The 17976-nt window shown below is 33.8% G+C and overlaps 1 protein-coding gene across 2 annotated transcripts in view; it reads right to left on the bottom strand.

The window, feature by feature from the left end:
• The window catches only part of WASL (Wiskott-Aldrich syndrome like), a 73944-nt gene that overhangs the window by 48331 nt on the left and 7637 nt on the right, over nt 1-17976 (bottom strand). Inside the window, exon 1 of one of the 2 annotated variants that reach the window (XM_023513230.1) lies at nt 2186-3817. The exons of the other annotated variant lie outside the window; for it this stretch is intronic. The gene's annotated coding sequence lies outside the window, so the exon portion shown is untranslated. Of the gene's footprint in view, nt 1-2185; nt 3818-17976 lie in introns of those variants that run through there. 2 annotated transcript variants of the gene reach the window in all.

Here is a 17976-nt window from a genome sequence, read left to right as displayed (position 1 = left end):
GAAAAAAAAAATTTACATACTATTCACTATGTAAGAGACTTAAAATTGAAGTGTTAGCATTAATACTGAGCTAATAAATAATCTGAATAAATTATTTAACTAATAAACTAGGTTTTATACTTCTTCAGAAAGCTTAACATGACCAATTTCAAAAGACAAATTTTATTCAAAATGTATGAATCAACAACTCTAACTCATTATTACTGAAATTCAAGGTACATGCATAATTAAAAATTCAATTCACACCCCTCTTAAAAGAGTAGGAAGCTGAATGTATTAAAATGAAAAGTACATTTTTAAAAGTACATTAAAATGAAAAGTTATTTTTCTTTTAAAACATCCTTACCATTAATAAATCAAGTCAGTGGACGGGGAGAGAAGAATGTGAGGATTTTATATACTACTACTCTAAAATTACATTATGCACTATAAAAGCAGAAACAACAAGCTATATTTCAAGTGCTCAATACCCACAACTGTCTACCATATTCATATTAACATCATAAAAAGTTCTATTGGACAGGCATACTCTGGGAAGTCCTAGGAAGAGATTTTATACAAATAACTTTTTTCAGAAAAAGATATGGCAATTGTCTTGTCAAGATCAAAAGAATGTCAAAGTTGAGATCATTATACAAGAATGTTCATAAAAAAATAAATTAACAAATCATTTATTCACTAAATATGTGGCCAACTTAGAGACTAACTTTGAACAGGACATTAATTCAATTTAAGAAATACGATGTGGAGAAAATAGATAATTAAGAGATGGTCCCTATCTGCAAGGAGTTAATAACCCAGTAAACGAAATCACTTATTCACAAAATATGCAGCCAACTTAGAGACTAACTTTAAACAAGACATTAATTCAACAAATATGTGCAGAAAACAGATAATTAAGAGATATTTCCTGTCTTCAAGGAGTTAATAACCCAATAAAGGAGATGTATTTAAAAAAAATAATAATAACTACGCTCAGTACCCATAGCACAGTGGTTATGGCTCCAGCCACATACACCAAGGCTGGTGGGTTCGAACCTGGCCCAGGCCAGCTAAACAACAATGACAACTGCAACAAAAAATAGCTGGGCGTTGTGCAGGCACCTGTAGTCCTAGCTACTTGAGAGACTGAGGCAAGAGAATTGCTTAAGCCCAAGAGTTTGAGGTTGCTGTGAGCTGTGACACCACAGCAGTCTGCCGAGGGTGACGTAACGAGACTCTGTCTCAAAAAATAAAAAATAAAATAAAATAAAAATAACAATAAGATGGGGCATGGTGGCTCATGCCTATAATCCTAGCACTCTGGGAGGCCAAGGGAAATAGACTGCTTGACCTCAGGAGTTCAAGACCAGCTTGAGACAAAGTGAGACCCCATCTCTACTAAAAACAAAAAAACTAGCTGAGGGTTGTGGCAGGCACCTATAGTCCCAGCTACTTAGAAGGCTGAAAGAAGGGGATTGCTTGAGCCCAAGAGAATCAGAGATGCTCCAGGGAAGAACAGTAGTCTGATGACTGAAAGCATATTTCCACTCTGGGATAGATTCCACCATTTACTAGTTACATGATTTTAAGCCATTATTACACTACCCTATCCCTGTTTTCTCATCTGTAAAATGGAAGTATTTTATTTATATAATACATGTAAAGCGGTCTGAGCAGTCCTTTCATAAAAGGGTTATTAAGATTTAATGAAATAATACACATAAAATGCTCAGAACATTGTTTGGCACTGTATGTACTTATTAAATATTAATTGTTATGATATCCATATTATCATATTATCGTTTACATATGTCACTTCCAAACAGATAATTTTAAAGCTCTATGACTACAGAAACTAGTAAAGGACTAGTATTTCTTTTATTTTCAGCAAGTTCGTCAACTAGAATCGTAAAAACATCCAAACTTCCAAAAACAAGATACCGGCACACTTTTACTCTCTGCAAATCTGAAATCAGAATTGTAACTAAAAAAGCACTTCATACAGTAGACAGTAAATATTTTGAACAACGGCATCTATAATAAGTTGTCAGTGAGAAACCAAATTAATGATCATGTACTATATTTTAATAGAGTTTCACTAAATCATATACGTATGACAAACCTACGTTGCAGTCATACCCCTTCTGCTCCCCCAATACTTCCAATGTTAGAAATTAACAGCCTTCTGTTTAGGGACAAGCACTTGTGCTAAACTGAGAATCCAGGAGGAGATCCCTGGAAAGAATTTCCACTGACTCCTGCAGGTTTTCTCAGGACCTCCAACCTCCTGCTGTTCTGAAGCTTTTATTATTCACTTCTGTTTTTGATTCCATGGGATCCTCTGGCAGCCAATAAATTTCTTTTTGCTTAAGCCAGCCAGAACTAGTTTACGTTATTTGTACAGAAGAACCTTAACTAAAGTATATATTGTGTATATTCTCATATCTCTGGTATCTTAATAGGATTCAATGAGGAATGACACATAGTACTTTATATGTTTATACCATAATATACAAGAATGTAAATGAGATTTGAAACTTACACCTTGCTTTGGTCTGAAGTATTTTAACAACTTCCTAAGAAAAGACTCTGTCTCTATTTTATTCTCCTTCATGAATTCTTGCCAATTATCTTTTAATATATAGATTATAGTTCAAAAATGTAACAGGTTCCTATTTGATAAAAAATAAAGTCCAAACTCTTGTTAAAGGTTCCCAGGTCTCTTTTAAGTTTGAGGCAGTCAACACTTTCACACTGATCTCTTTCTATTAACCTAATTAACCAATGTCAGGGATAGCAGCCAAATAACTTCACATCCCACAAACGTGCCATACTTCTCAGCGAATGGTGTTTACTCTGCAGGAATATCACGTTGGAAACTTTCCAAATACCATATATGTACAGTTCAAATATCACTCTCTTAACAGAGTTTTTCCCCATTTCCTCAAGCAAATACTCCTCCCTTGCTGTATTCCCATATTATTTCATTTATACATCTAATGAAGCACTGATTATTGAATGCCTTGTTCTAGGTTCCTAGGAGGAGTCTGCTTTGCCAATTACACTGTTCACCTTCTAAAGACAAGGGCCATGTACCCTTCAGCTACGTATGTACCTTTAATTCCTTAGCACAGTATTTTCTGTGCCTTCTGCATTCATTCGTTTGCTGAACTGAACTGAAAAGGGTGTCTGCCTTAGAATCATACTGATTATTACTACATTATCAAAATTATCTTAAATAAATTTTTCAGAAGTGTAGAAACTGTTCACCTATGGTATTAAAACTTTTTTTAGAAGAATGACAGTTTTCTTGTTGGCACTTCAATTAATCATAAACACTTACATAAAGAGGGGAAAAACCTGGGTTAATGCATCCTGATTCCTAATATTTTGAACGCCACGAACCACAGGAATTTGCTTCTACCACAGCTTTCCCCAAAGAAAGAGTAGTAGAAGTTTGGGGACAAACAATGCATACCAAAGTCAACATACATTTTGAGAAAGAATGCAATCTCCCCACTAATTTTCAAAGCATGTCAAGGCTAGTAAGTCAGATGAGTAAAGAAACAGGAAATTATTTCCAGTACATTTGGTTAACTGAACAATTTTGTGGTTTTCAAGTCAGTCTTAAAAATAGATGGTGTTCCATCTTTTCTACATTGTTGTGGTACATGCACTGTATATAAATATAATGTTCTGGTTAATTGCTCAATAACTTAAAATATGCTCATCACTATTGTGCTAAGAAAATATTAGGCATGGACTTTTAAACTCAAGATGGTAATTTTTAAAGAAAGAAAAAGAATAATGTGAAAACCGTAAAGATATGCAAAGGCAACAATTAGAACACATGTAATTTTATGAGGAATTTATACCTCTTAAATGTATTTCTATTTTAATTTATATTGGGATATAGTTGTAAAAAAAAAAAAAAAGAAAACCAAGCTACTTCCCTAAACTCCTGTATGCCTTTTTCCTAACCAGAATCCCAAATAAAAATACTAATAACAACTATCTAGAACTAAACATTTGTACCAGGCACTGTGCTGAAAACTTTACTTGTATTTTCTTATTTAACATCAGCTGTAGAAAGAACCAACTCCACACATGAGGAAAGTAAAACTGAATCAGATTTAGTAACTTGCCCATTGTCATAAAGGTAGCAATTGACGGAACAGGGTTATAAACTCAAATCTGCCCTACTGCAGGGCTTGTGTTAACCACTGTACTGTGTTTCTGTGCAAAATATATTCAAAGTAAATGTCCCCCTAGCTTCTAAATGGGGGAGGGAGAATATCCATTATCTCCTTAAACCAAAAATTTTAACTGTGCATTAAGTCTATGAGAATTACTAATAGTTAATTTAGGTCACAAGAAAGGAAGATAAACAGATGAGCATTTTAATTAGCTAGAGATCTGAAGAATATTTTTTAAAGGTCCTATAAAGCCAGCACTAATGCTATTACCAAAATCCTATTAACTAAAACCGATTGTAAGAAAATTTCAGACCAAAATACATCATGAATATGGATATGAAAATCCAAAATACTACGAAGTCAAATATAGCAATTCATAAAAATGAATAATCATAATCAAGTGGTATTTAATCCAGGAATGTAAAGCTGGCTTACCATTTTAAAAATCAATGTACTTCATTATATTAACAGAATGAAGAAAAATTACCATATGATTACTTTAATAGATACAAAAAAATCATGTGACAAAATTTAGTAGCCATTCATGATAAAAAGCTCTCAGCAAATTAGACAGAAGGGAACTTCCTTCATCTAATAAAGGGTAATTATGAAAAACCCTACTTTCCCCACACATACCAAAACCAAGATGTCCATTCTTGCCATTTCTTTCAATATTGTTTTATAAGTCCAAGCCCGGTAAATAAGGCAAGAGTAATAAAAAGGCACTGAGGTGAGAGAAGAAAAAAGTAAAACTGGTATTACTTACATAGTACGTTTATGCCCATAAAAAATACTATAGAATGCCAGGTTTTGTCACAAACACAAAGCAGCACCAAATTTTTGCAAAAAACTACTAAAACATAGAATTTAGCAAGTTTGGAGGTTATAAGGTCAAAATATAGTATAGTTAAATAGGACAATTAAGTTCACAAAGTCATTCCCATAAACTCATTGGTGAATACCAACTGGGATCACCTTCAAAGTACTCCCCTTGGGAAGCTATGGACCAAGGCCAGTGCCTAGTACACCCTTCAAAGCAATTCTGGAACTCTTTCTCTGAAAGGGCTATCAGATCTATCCCTGTAAAAGGCCTGACAATAAAGTTTGCAAATTCGTCCTTGAACAAGTGTTCTGAAAGGTGGACTAGGTGCTGGTATCCACGGACGGCTTCCCCAGGGGAATTCTCTGAAGGGGACCACGGCGATACTCAGCAATGAGGTTTGTAGCACTTCTAGGATGAGTTCACAAATGTAACTGTCTGACCTTGTAGTTAGCAATTCACAATTAAAAATAAAATTTTTACCATTTAAAATAGCATAGATAAATTCCTAGAAATACATAAATTCTGAGATATGTTCATAGATTGAAAAACTCAGTATTTTTACCCTATCCATTCTCTCCACATGTATCAACAGATTATTAGAAATCAAAATCTCAGCAGACTTTAGGAAAGAAATTTGAAACATTCATCTCGTAAGTTAGATGGGAATTCAAAGGACGAAGAATACGGTACAAAGCAATCTTGGAAAGAGAAAAAGAGGTGGCTCACCATACCTGATTTTAACAATAATGAACTCATTATTATATCAGCATAAGGACAGAAAATCAAATTAATGGGATAGGTTAAAACACAGACACAGATCCAAACCCATCTGGCTAATTTATGAAAAAAATTATGCAACAAAGAAATATAAGGCTTTTTAACAAACCGTATCAAATAAATAACCGTAAATAAAAAAAGAGTCTATAAAGAAAAACTTCATATGATCACTTCATATAAATTCTATACATAAAAAAGAGAGATGAATTATAAACCTAAAGATAAAAAGCTAAAAGCATAAGCTTCTAGAAGCAGAAGACTATTATAAGACCTTAGCATAGACCAAGATTTCTTAAAATTACAAAAAGCATTTTCTAGAAAAGAGAACAAAAGGTAATTAGTCTTTGTCAAAATTGAAAAACATAGTCCATCAAGAAACATCATTTAAAAAAAATTAGGCAAGCTACAAACTAGGAGAAAATATTTGAAGTACGTATCTCTCACAACAGTCTCCAGAATGTAACAAGCATTGCCACAAATCATTAACAGACGAGTCACTGTATATTTGAACAAAAGACCTCAAAAAGTTACACAAAAAGCAAAGATATACACATGTCCAATAAGCACATGAAAGGGTGTTCATTACCATTAATCATTAAGGAAATGCAAATAATTGAGACACATTTCACATCTACTAAAAGGGCCAAAATCAAAAGAACCAGACCAAATATTGAAGATGGGGAGCTACTGGAAATCTCATATGTTATTGGTGGAAATGCAAAAATTGTTCAGCAACTTGGAGAAATTTCTGAAAGTTTCTCATGAAGATAAATAGACATCTTTCCAAATGACAACGCAATTCCTCTCTGAGGTGTTTGTCCAAAAGAAATAAAAACACGTGTCTCACACATACACACACATACACACACACAAAATTCACAGGAATCTTATTCACAATAGCCCCAAACTGGAAACAACTTAAATATCCATCAATAGGAAAATATATAAGCAAAATGAGGACTAGACATCAATGAAACACTATTGACCAATAAAAAGGAAGGAACACGTCTGCAATAACAAAGAAGAATCTCAAAAACATTCTGAATGGAAGAAGCCAAAACAGGCAAAATGAAGCCATGATGATATAAATCAGAAAGTGACTGCCAAGGGTGGAGTGGAAAGCAGAGCTGAGGCAGGAATTAGGAACTAGCTGGACAGGGACCCCAAGGGCTCTTTCTGAGGTACTGGACATAATATAAACATTGTTTCTGGGGTGCTAGTTACATAGTGTATCACTTGTCAAAATTCATCAGTCTTAATATTTAGGATTGGCATATTAATTATAATTTAATTTTTAAGTGAAAAACAGCCTATATTAAGTATTAAAGCAAACCACCAACAATCTTGTTTCAAGGTAGCTACACTTTACAAGGGAAATACATAACCTTGACTATAAAAGACACTATATTCACCTCATTCATTCACTTTCATTTTCAAATTGGGTTATCTCTAAGAATACTTAGAAAAATCATGCCCAGGACTCAGAAATCACATTTTAAATTCAAATAATTTTTATGAAATTAAATACAAAAAATGTTGCTATTTATATTTATTTAATGTTAATCTTTAATGTTTAAAGATTAGACACTAAAGAACTCCAAAGGATGGTATGAGATTATTTTTACAAAAGGTACAATTATTGGAAAGTGGAATTTGGCAAGGCAAAAACCAAATTTTTAAAAGGGTTTACCCTTACCCTGAGCAAACCTGCTTTTTGTAAATTACCACTGTAAAATAAATAACAGACCCAAAGTTGTATATGCTGGCACAGATGCAGAGAGAGGAGAATAATTTTACACTGTTGATGGAACTGCAAACTAATACAGCCTCAGTGGAACAAAGTATGGAGAATCCTCAAAGAACACGAATTAGATCTCCCATTTGACCCTGCAATCCCACTACTAGGCCTCTACGCAGAAGAAAAAACATCCCCTTATCATAAAGACATTTGCACTAGAGATTGTTTATCACAGCTCAATTTACAATCGCCACAATGTGGAAACAACCTAAATGCCCATCAACTCAGGAATATATTAACAAACTGTGGTATATTTATACCATGGAATACTATTCAGTCACAAAAAGATGGTGACTTTACATCTTTTGTATTAACTTGGATGGAGTTGAAACACATTCTTCTCAGTAAACTATTACAAGATTGGAAAAGCAAGTATCAAATACACTCAATACTAATATGAAGCCAGTAGGCAATCTAATTCACATAGGAGAAAACTCATTTCAACTTAAGTTGCAGGGAGGGGGAATGAGGGAGGGAAGAAAGGAAGGATTTAGGGTGCTCCCACTTAATGGACACAATGTAGGGGTACATGGCACACTCTTTGGGCATAGGACACAACTACAAGAGGGATTCTACCTAACAAATTCAAATATTGTGACCTAGATGTTTGCAGTCTCACATTAATCTGAAATAAAAAATAATGTTTTTTTAAAAAAGTATTATTTAATATTTAAATAATATTTAAAAATAAGTTATATTTTAAAATAACATATTTAAAAATAAATATCTGTGAACACAGATAAAATATGTATACATACACACACCCTCTGCAACACATTGGGGAGGAGGGTCCAGTGGAAGAAGGGGAAAGAAAAACCTGTCCATCCCTAGGGAACTGGTCAATCTATGTGTGTCCACTGATAATTATATACTCACTGATATAAAACAATGCCCATAAAAAAATTCCTGTCTGTGCCTATAGAACTGTGTCTGCTGAGAGTAAGTGCATACGTGTATATGAGTAGTCATCATTCAGTAGTTCATGCAAAACAAAAACAAAGATTAGGACAAAAAACATTATACGTGTTATTTTGGGGTGGTGGAGTTTATAGATGATTTTCACTATTATCATTATTACTCTGTGAACTGCCTAAGTCTGTACTATCCAAGAGAACTATAACATGAGGCAATAAGCAATTTCAAAATTTTTTTTTTTTTTTTAGAGACAGAGTCTCACTTTGTCACCCTCGGTAGAGTGCCATAGTGCCACAGCTCACAGCAACCTCCAGTTCTTGGGTTTAGGTTATTCTCTTGCTTCAGCCTCCAGAGTAGCTGAGACTACAGGTACCCATTACAATACCCAGCTAGTTATTTTTGTTGCAATTTTGCCAGGGCCAGGCTCAAACCCGCCACCCTTGATATATGGGGTCGATACTCACTGAGCCACAGGCACCGCCCCACTTTCAAATTTTTTAATAGCCAATATGTAAATAAAAAGTGAAATTAACTTTAATAAATTTCATCTGAACATATAAAACTACCATTTCAACATGTAATCAATATTAAAATGTTAATGAAATGGTTTACTTTTTTTTGTACTAAATCTTAAAAATCCAGGGTGTATTTCACGCTTACTAAACATCTGAATATGAATTAATCACATTTCACTGCTCAACAGCCACATGTAACTAGTGGCTACCAAGTACTTCAATGGATTTCAGAACTAAATCTTCGATGGTGAGCACTGTATTTTTAATGAGAAGGAAATATTTTTTAAATAAATCACTTGACTACTATCAGTGCTTTTTCTAAAGTCTCACAGCTGTGTTATTACATAATTTTTTGGATTACTTCAAACTGCTTCCTAGCATTCTGTGGAAGATTCTTGTTTTTAGAAATGAACAGGTTGATCTAGGGTTACAGAATAAATATACACAATATGACAAAATCAACTTCAAATGCAGCACTAAAATGAGCTTTCCAGTATGTATGTGGGTGTACGCATGAAACCAACTCTCTGATTTCCAGGTTTCCTAGCAGTGACTTTCTGACAGTTAAATTCAATAGTTACTGAATAGGTAAGTACATACCATGAGCATTACTTTGCGCCCCCTTATTACTACGTATAAGATCATTCACAGTGTATTTAACCAAACAGAGTTTAAAAATTCCTCAAAGTTTCCCAGGCATTTCTCAAAAATAGGTAAACGTTCATAATCATTAGGTGTATCAAACACAGGCTCAAAAAATTAAGAATTCATTCAATGTGCCTTCAAATAAACTTAGAAATTCCTACTGGAGGAATTTTCTTCTTCTGTGGAGGGAAAAGGGTAAGATTACACTGGACTTCTCCAGAAACCCGGCAAACAGAAGACAGTGGAGTAAAATACTTAAAGTATTAAAAGGAAAAAAATCCACCAACCTAAAACTCCACACCCAAAAAAACTATTCTTCAAAAGTGAAAGAGAAGTAATTTCTCAAACAAAAATTGAAGTAATTTGTTAACAGTAGGCCTACATCACGGTAAATGTTAAAAGTTCTGCAGAAAAGAAAATGACACAGGTCAGAAACTTGAATATACATAAAGCATGTTGTTAAAGAAGGAATAAATGAAGGTAAAAAAAATCTTTTATGTTCCTTATTTTTCTTTTACCTACCTAAGAGTTTCATTAAAATAACAATAACATATTCAGTGCCTGTGACTTTTGGATAAGTAAAATTAATGACAGCCATGTTATAAAGGACAGGATAAAGAAACTGGGGATATTCTGTTATACGGTACCTCCACTACCCATGGAACAGTGTAGTGAAATTTGGAACTGGACCTAGACTAGTTGTAAATGTATACTGTATACCGTAAGGCAACCACTAGAAAAATTTTAAACAAAAGTATAACTGACATGCTAAGAGAGACAATGGAATCATATAGAATCCTGAATTAAAACCAAAAGGAAGCAGAAAAGAGTAGAAGCAGAAAAAAAGGACAAAAAAATAATAAATGCAGCAGATATTAATACAACTATATCAATTATTATTTCATACATGAATGGTCTAAGTATACCAATTAAAAGACAAAGACTGTCAGAATGCATTTTTTAAAGACCTAACTACATGTTGTCTACATGAAACCCATTTAAAGATACAGAGATAAATAAGAAGCAAAGCAGCAGAGAAAGATATACCATATTAACACTACATCGAAAGAAAGCTGGAATAGCTATATTAATTTCAGGTATAGCATGCTTCAACATACAAAAAAAAATTATTAGGAATAAAGACTGGCACACATTATGATAAAGGCATCACTTCTCCAAAAAGATATTAACAATCTGTAATGTGTATGTGGCTAATACAGAGTGAAAAAATACAAAGGCAAAAATCTCACAGAACTACAAGGACAAAGATAGACAAATCTACCATTTTAGTATGAAAATTCAACACCTCTCTATTGGTAATTGACAGACCTGGCAAGCAAAAAATCAGTAAGGATATAGTTGAACTGAACACCACCAACCAACTGGATCTCGCTGACATTTATAGAAAACTTCATCTAACAACTGCAGGGCACACATTCTCCTCAAGCTCACAGGGAACAATCACCAACAGAGACCGCCTTCCAGGCCGTAACACATACCCTACAAATTTAAAAGAATAGAAATCATACAAAGCATGTTCTCAGATCACAATGGAATTAAACTGGAAACCAGTAAGAGAAACACAGCTGGAAAATTCCAAAATACTTCTAAATATATTTCTAAATAACACATGAATCAACACCTCAAAAGAATTTTTAAAATATTTTTAACTAAATGTAAAGGAAAATAAATCATCAAAATTTATAGGATGCAGCAAAAAAAGCAGTGTGTAGCACTGATAGTAACTAGAAAAGAAAAAAATCAATAATCTAGACATTTATTTTAGGAAATGAAAGAAAGCAAATTAAATCCAAAGTAAGCAGATGAAAATAAAAAATAAAAATCACAGCAGGACTCAATGCAATTAAAAATAGATCAATATAGAAATTTTTTCAATAAATCAATAAAACTGATAAATTTCTAGCCAGACCAAAAAAAAAAAAAAGAAAAAAGGAAAAGAAGTATAATAGAAATTAATGACTTGAGTAATAGAAGAGCAAAAGAGAGCTATCACTACCAATTACAGATATTAAAAGAACAGCAAATAAGTATTATGAAAAACTTTATGTCTACAAATTAGATAATTTAGGTAATTTAATAATTTCTGAAAATACAATCTAATCAAAATTCACAAAAGAACTAGACAATCTGAATAGGCCTATGACTATACAAAAAATTCAATTGATAATTATTAAACTTCTAAAGGTTAGTACCTTTCAAGACTAGTCTCACTAGTGCATTCTACTAAACATTTAAGAAATAAATGACACAAATACTTTACAATCTCTTCCAGAAAGAGAAGCAGAGGAAATACTTCACAACTATTCTGGGAGGCAAGCCCTATGCTAGTGCCAAAACCTGACAAAGACCTAACAAAAAAGGGAAAATTACAAATCAATATCACTCATAAACAACGATCAAAAAAACTCCCAAAATATTAGCAAACTGAATCCAACAATACATGTGTAAGAATTATACATATTATATATGATAACCACATGGAATTTATTCCAGGTATGCAAGAAGGGCCCACACTCAAAAATCAACTAATATAACCAATCCTAAAAATAAGCTAAAGAAAAACTATGTAATTTGTGAATAGATCCAGAAAAGGCATTTGACAAAATCCAACACCATTCCTGATAAAAATCTCAGACTAGAAGGGAGCAACTAGATGAAGAACATCTGTAAATAAGCTACAGCTGACACCATTCTTAATAGTGAAAAACGACATGGTTTCCTCCCTAACACTGGTAACAAAGCAAGAAATCTCCCCATCACCTCTCTTATTCTATACCATTGTAGAAGTTCTAGCTAATGAAGTAAGGACAGGGAAGACCAATAAAACTGTGTTTGGAGATTTTGTAATTGTTTATATAGAAAATCTCAAAGAATCAAAGAAACAAAAATCTTCCAGGAACTAATAAGCTATTAGTTTCTAGATTGTAGTACAAAACTAACATACAAAGTCAACTGCTGTCCTGTGTACCAGCAATAACAGTTAAAATTTTTAATCAGAAACAGCACTGTGTATGTTAGTACAAAAAGAAACACCTAGATACAAATCTTACAAATATGTATAAGATCTGTTATGTCTACAAAATTCTTATGAAAGAAATCAAGAGATGTACATGAACAGTTCATGTTCATCAATAGGAAAATTCAATCCTGTTAACATGTCATTTTTCCACAAATGGATCTAAAAATTCAAGAGAACCATAATCAAAATCTTATTCTTTGGGGGATATCAACAAACTGAAGGGTATGAAAAAGGAAAAGACCTACAATAGTCAACACAATGATGAACAATAAGAACAACATCAGAGGGCTGAAAATACCTGTCCTGAAGACTCACTCTTAAGCTACAGTAATCAAGGCAGTGTGGTATGATCAACAGAAAGACAAAAGACAAAACAGACTGGTGAAGGCTGAGTGTGGTGGCTCACACCGGTAATCCTAGCACTCTGGGAGGCCAAGGCAGGTGGATTGCTTGAGCTCAGGAGTCCAGATGAGCCTCAGCAACTGAGCAAGACCCTGTCTCTACTAAAAATGAAAAACTGAGGCAAGAGGATCTCTTGAGCCCAAGAGTTTAAGGTTCCTGTGAGCTAGGATGCCACAGCAGTCTACCAAAAAATAAAAATGACAAGAAAAAAATAGACTGATAGAACAGAAAAGAAAGCCTAGCAGTAGACCCATACAAAAATAGTCAGCAGATCTTTGACAAAGAAGCAAAGACAATCTAATGGTGAAAAACTAAACATCCAAAAAAAAGAAAAAATATCAAATCTAGGCATCAACATTGCACCTTACACAGAAATCAACTCAAAATGGATCACAGATCTAAATGTCAAATGCTAAGCTATAAAACTTATAAAGAGGACATAAAAAAAACTGAGGTGACTCTGGGGTTGTAATGACTATGATCGATCCACAAAGAAAAAAATGACAAATTAGATTTTATTAAAATTAAAAATTTCCTTTCTGATAAAAAAATGAAAAGACAAGCCACAGACTGAGAGAAAATGTAAGAAAAACACATGATAAAGGAAAGTGACTCCAAAATAAAGAAACTTTTAAAAACTCAACAATAATAAACAGCCTAATTAAAAAATAGACAAGATATATGGATGGCAAATAGTCATATGTAAAGATGGTTAACATTATATGCATTAGGAACTTGCAAATTAAAACAATGATGTACAACAAACTTATTAGAATGGCTAAAATCCAAAACAGTGGTAATAGCAAATGCTGGTGAGGATATGTAGCAAGAGGAACAGGGAGCCAGTCTGTAAAGATTATACAATGTATGATTTCAACTATCTAACATTCCTGGAAAAGGCAAACTTTAGAGAATGTAAAAAAAATCAGTGGATACCAGAGTTCCAGAAGGGGAGGAGGGGACCAAAAAAGTACAGCACAGGTTATTTTTAGGGCAGTTAAACTATTCTGTACAACACCATAATGGCAGATATATGACATTATGCTCTGTCAAAGCAAACCCCAACAACCTGTACAATACTATACACAGAGACAAATCTAACGTAAATTATGGGCTTAAGTTAATAACAATGTATCAGTATTGGTTCAACAACTGTAACAAATTTACCACACTACTGTAAATTGTTAATAACTGGGGAAGGGGAGAGGAGAAAAAAAGATAGGAGTACATGGGAATCCTCTGTACTTTCTGCACTGTTTTCTTATAAATCTAACACTGCTATGACAAAATAGTCTACTGATTTAAAAAAAAAAAAAATCCAAACCAGCTCCCTTGAGCTGACAGTCCTTCAAACACAAGTATAAACCAAAAATCAAGAATAGGCAGACAACTGATGAAAACTAGCAGAGAGGAGTAAATGAAAATATAGTGTAAGTAATTCTGCCAGAAAAACAATTTTTTCGATGAGAATTAAAAAAATTAGTGTACAAATTCTAGCATTCTATAAAAAATTAAGAATCACACATAACAGCAAAAAATGTGACCCATAATGGAAACAACTGACACAGAGGTAGAAACAGTAGACATACCTGAATTCCATATATTTCAAAAGCCAGAGCACAGACTGAACCTGCTGTAGAGATGTGGAGTATATATTTTTAGAAAATCCCAAATCAAACGTCTATAAATAAAAACTACTATATCTGAAATGAAAAACAAACCCAATGGATGGATTTAATGGTAGCTTAGACCCTGTAGATAAAATATCTTTAATTTAAAGACACAGAGACAGCTCTTATCCAAAAAAAAAAGAAAAAGACAGAAAAAAAAAAAAAAAAGACTTGTGCAGCAGTGAGGTGAGGGACAACTTGAAGCAATATAACACACGTGGCACACAAGTCCAGGAGGAAGGAGAGTACATACATGAATAAATAATGTCTGAAGAATTTCCAAACTTGATGTAAACCTTTTATAAACTCAGGAACTGAGAAGTGTTAAAAAAAAACTCCAGCACCAAAAACAGTAAGACAACCACACAAAGGCACGTAATCATGAGATCCCTTAAACCCAGTAATGAAGAGAAAAATTTAACAAGCACTCAGAGAAAAAAAAAACAAAAAATGCTATGTACAGATTTAAAAAAAAAAAAAAATACAACAACAGCAGATTTCCTGTCAGAAACAATACAAACCAGAAGATACTGAAGCAACATCTTTAAAAAATAGAAAGAAAAAACTGTCAACTTAACTTGAATATATCTCTCAAGAACTGGCAAAATGCAGTCTTTCAGAACTACAGAAGTCAAAAATCAAAAGTAAAGGAATGTAAAAAGATAACACTATCAATCAAAACAAAGGTGCAGGGCGGCGCCTGTGGGTCAGAGGCATAGAGTGCCGACCCCATATGCTGGAGGTGGTGGGTTCAAACCCAATCCCGGCTAAAAAAAAAAAGAAAGGTGCAGTAGCTGTATCAGTACCAAGCGAAGCTGATTTCAGAGCAAGGTATATCAGAGACAAGGGAGGTCATTTCACAAAGACAACAGTCAATTCATCAAGAGGACTTAACAACTGAAAATGTTGGTACACCTAATGCAGAGGTTCAAAACACATATGAAGCAAAAACTAATAGAACTACAAAGAGAAACAGACTGATTCTTAATTACAGTTAGAGAAATAATACTCCTCTATCAATAACTGATAAGAGCAAGCAAACGGTAAATCAGTAAGAACAAAGAAAACTTGAAGACTGACCAACCTGACACCACAGTAGCTGCAGAACGCCCTGCCCTACAGTGATACACACTCTTCCAGAGCGCACATGCAGCATCAATTCCCACCATGTCTGGGTTATAAGACACTGCTCAATGAAAGGACTCATTATGTCCAGCAACAATAGAATGAAGTCAGAAATCAGTAATGAAAAGATACCTGGAAAATCCCTAAATGTTTAGAAACCAAATTTCATACTTTAAAAAAAAACCCATTTAAATAAATGAAAATGAAACACACCATATCCACTATGTGGGATGCCAACAGAGTAGTACTTCAGAGAAAATGTATTACCACTAAATATCTATATTAGAAAAAGAAAAAAGGTCTCAAATCAATTATACCACATATCAGTAGTTACAAACTTAAGAAACAACGGAAGAAAAGCAAATTAAAAGCAAAGCAAGCAGAAGGAAATAAAGAGCAGAGCAAAAATCAATACAATTTTAAAAAAACAGCAATCAATGAAACCAAAAGCTGGTTCTTTCAACCAATCAATAAAATTGATAAATCTTGGGCCAGAATGATCAGGAGGGGGAAATGTGACATCTTGAATTTAATTTAAAATGGTACAGGAAAAAGAAAAGTAAGTAGAGATATGTGGCAAACAAGACTGGTTATGAGATGAAACCCACTGAAGCGGGGTGACAGCAGGTGTGTGGAGTCCCATATGCTATTCTACTTTATGCTATGTTTAAAAGTGTAGTAAAAAATGTCTTTTTAAAAAAGGATGAGGTCAACCTGTATGGTCCTCGTATAAACTGCCCAGAATATGATCTCTTTCAGATAAGAGGCAGAAACGCATACACGTATGTGTACATATATATATAGAAAAGGATAGGAAAGAATTAAATCATTAACAAGAGCTTTCTATGGAGCCTGGTTGTATTGGGCAGAGGGGAGTAAAGAATTATTTCAACTTGTAACTCTGTTCGGTATACTATGTGTGTTTTAAACAATGAATTCACAGTCATCTGTCACTTAACAAGAAGGATATATTCCAAGAAATGCACCATTAAGAGATACAGTCATTGTGTAAACATCATAGAATGTATTTACACAAACCTAAATGGTATGAATAATCTACTTCAAACATAGACTTCTTGCTCTTAACCAATTCTATACAGCATGTTATTGTATTGAATATTGTAGGCAACTATAATATTGGTAAGTATATGTATATCTAGGGCTATCTAAACACAGAAAAAAATATAGCAAAAATATGGTACAAAAGATCAAAAATGGAACACTTGCAACAGGTACTTAATATGAGTGGAGCATGCAAGCCCAGAAGTGACTCTGGGTGCATTGGTGAATGAACAGTGAGGGAATGGGAAGGCCGAGGACATAACTGTACACTTTTACACAACTGACAGCACAGTAGGTTTGTTTACATCAGGCTGGCATCACCACAAACACGTCATGTACCGGACTACACTGTTATGACGACTACAACATCACTAGGTGATAAGAGATTTTTCTTATCCCGGCTTCATTATCATCTTCAGGGACCACGGCTATATACGTGATCTGTCATTGACCGAAACATCTTTACATGGCACATGACTGTAATTGGGCTATTATTTTTGTACTTTTTTAAAAAGGTTAAAGAAATGGCTAGAACATATAATTATAAAACTACAGAAGGAAATAAAACAAATAAAGTTGGGCAATGTAGCAAGACCATCTCTACAAACAGTAAGAAAAATCAGCCAGATATGGTGGCACGTGCCTGTATTCAGAGGCACATATTGGGAGCCTAAGGCAGGAGGATCCCTCAACCTCAGGAGTTTCAGGTTACAATGAGCTATCACTGTGTCAATGAATTCCAGCCTAGGTGACATAGGAAGACCTGGCCTCTTAAAAAAAAGAAAAAAAAAAAGATTTAAATAAAAAATACTTGCTTTCTAATAAAGAAGCCTCAATATGTTAATCATTCCTAAATTAATCTACAAATCTAATCTTATTCTAAATCAAAGCAAGTATTTTTCTGGTGAAGGGTTGGGATAAAGGGTAAAGCTTTATGGCCAGGTATGGCTCAGTGCCTGTGGCTCAAGGTGCTACATACATCTGAATTGGCGAGTTCAAATCCAGCCTGGGCCCACCAAACAACAA

This window comes from Otolemur garnettii, unplaced genomic scaffold (genome assembly GCF_000181295.1).
Source record: "Otolemur garnettii isolate 467f Iridium unplaced genomic scaffold, OtoGar3 scaffold00037, whole genome shotgun sequence".
Classification (NCBI taxonomy): domain Eukaryota; kingdom Metazoa; phylum Chordata; class Mammalia; order Primates; family Galagidae; genus Otolemur; species Otolemur garnettii.
The sequence above is the reverse complement of the archived record's forward strand: the minus strand, read 5'-3'. Positions and strand labels throughout refer to the sequence as shown.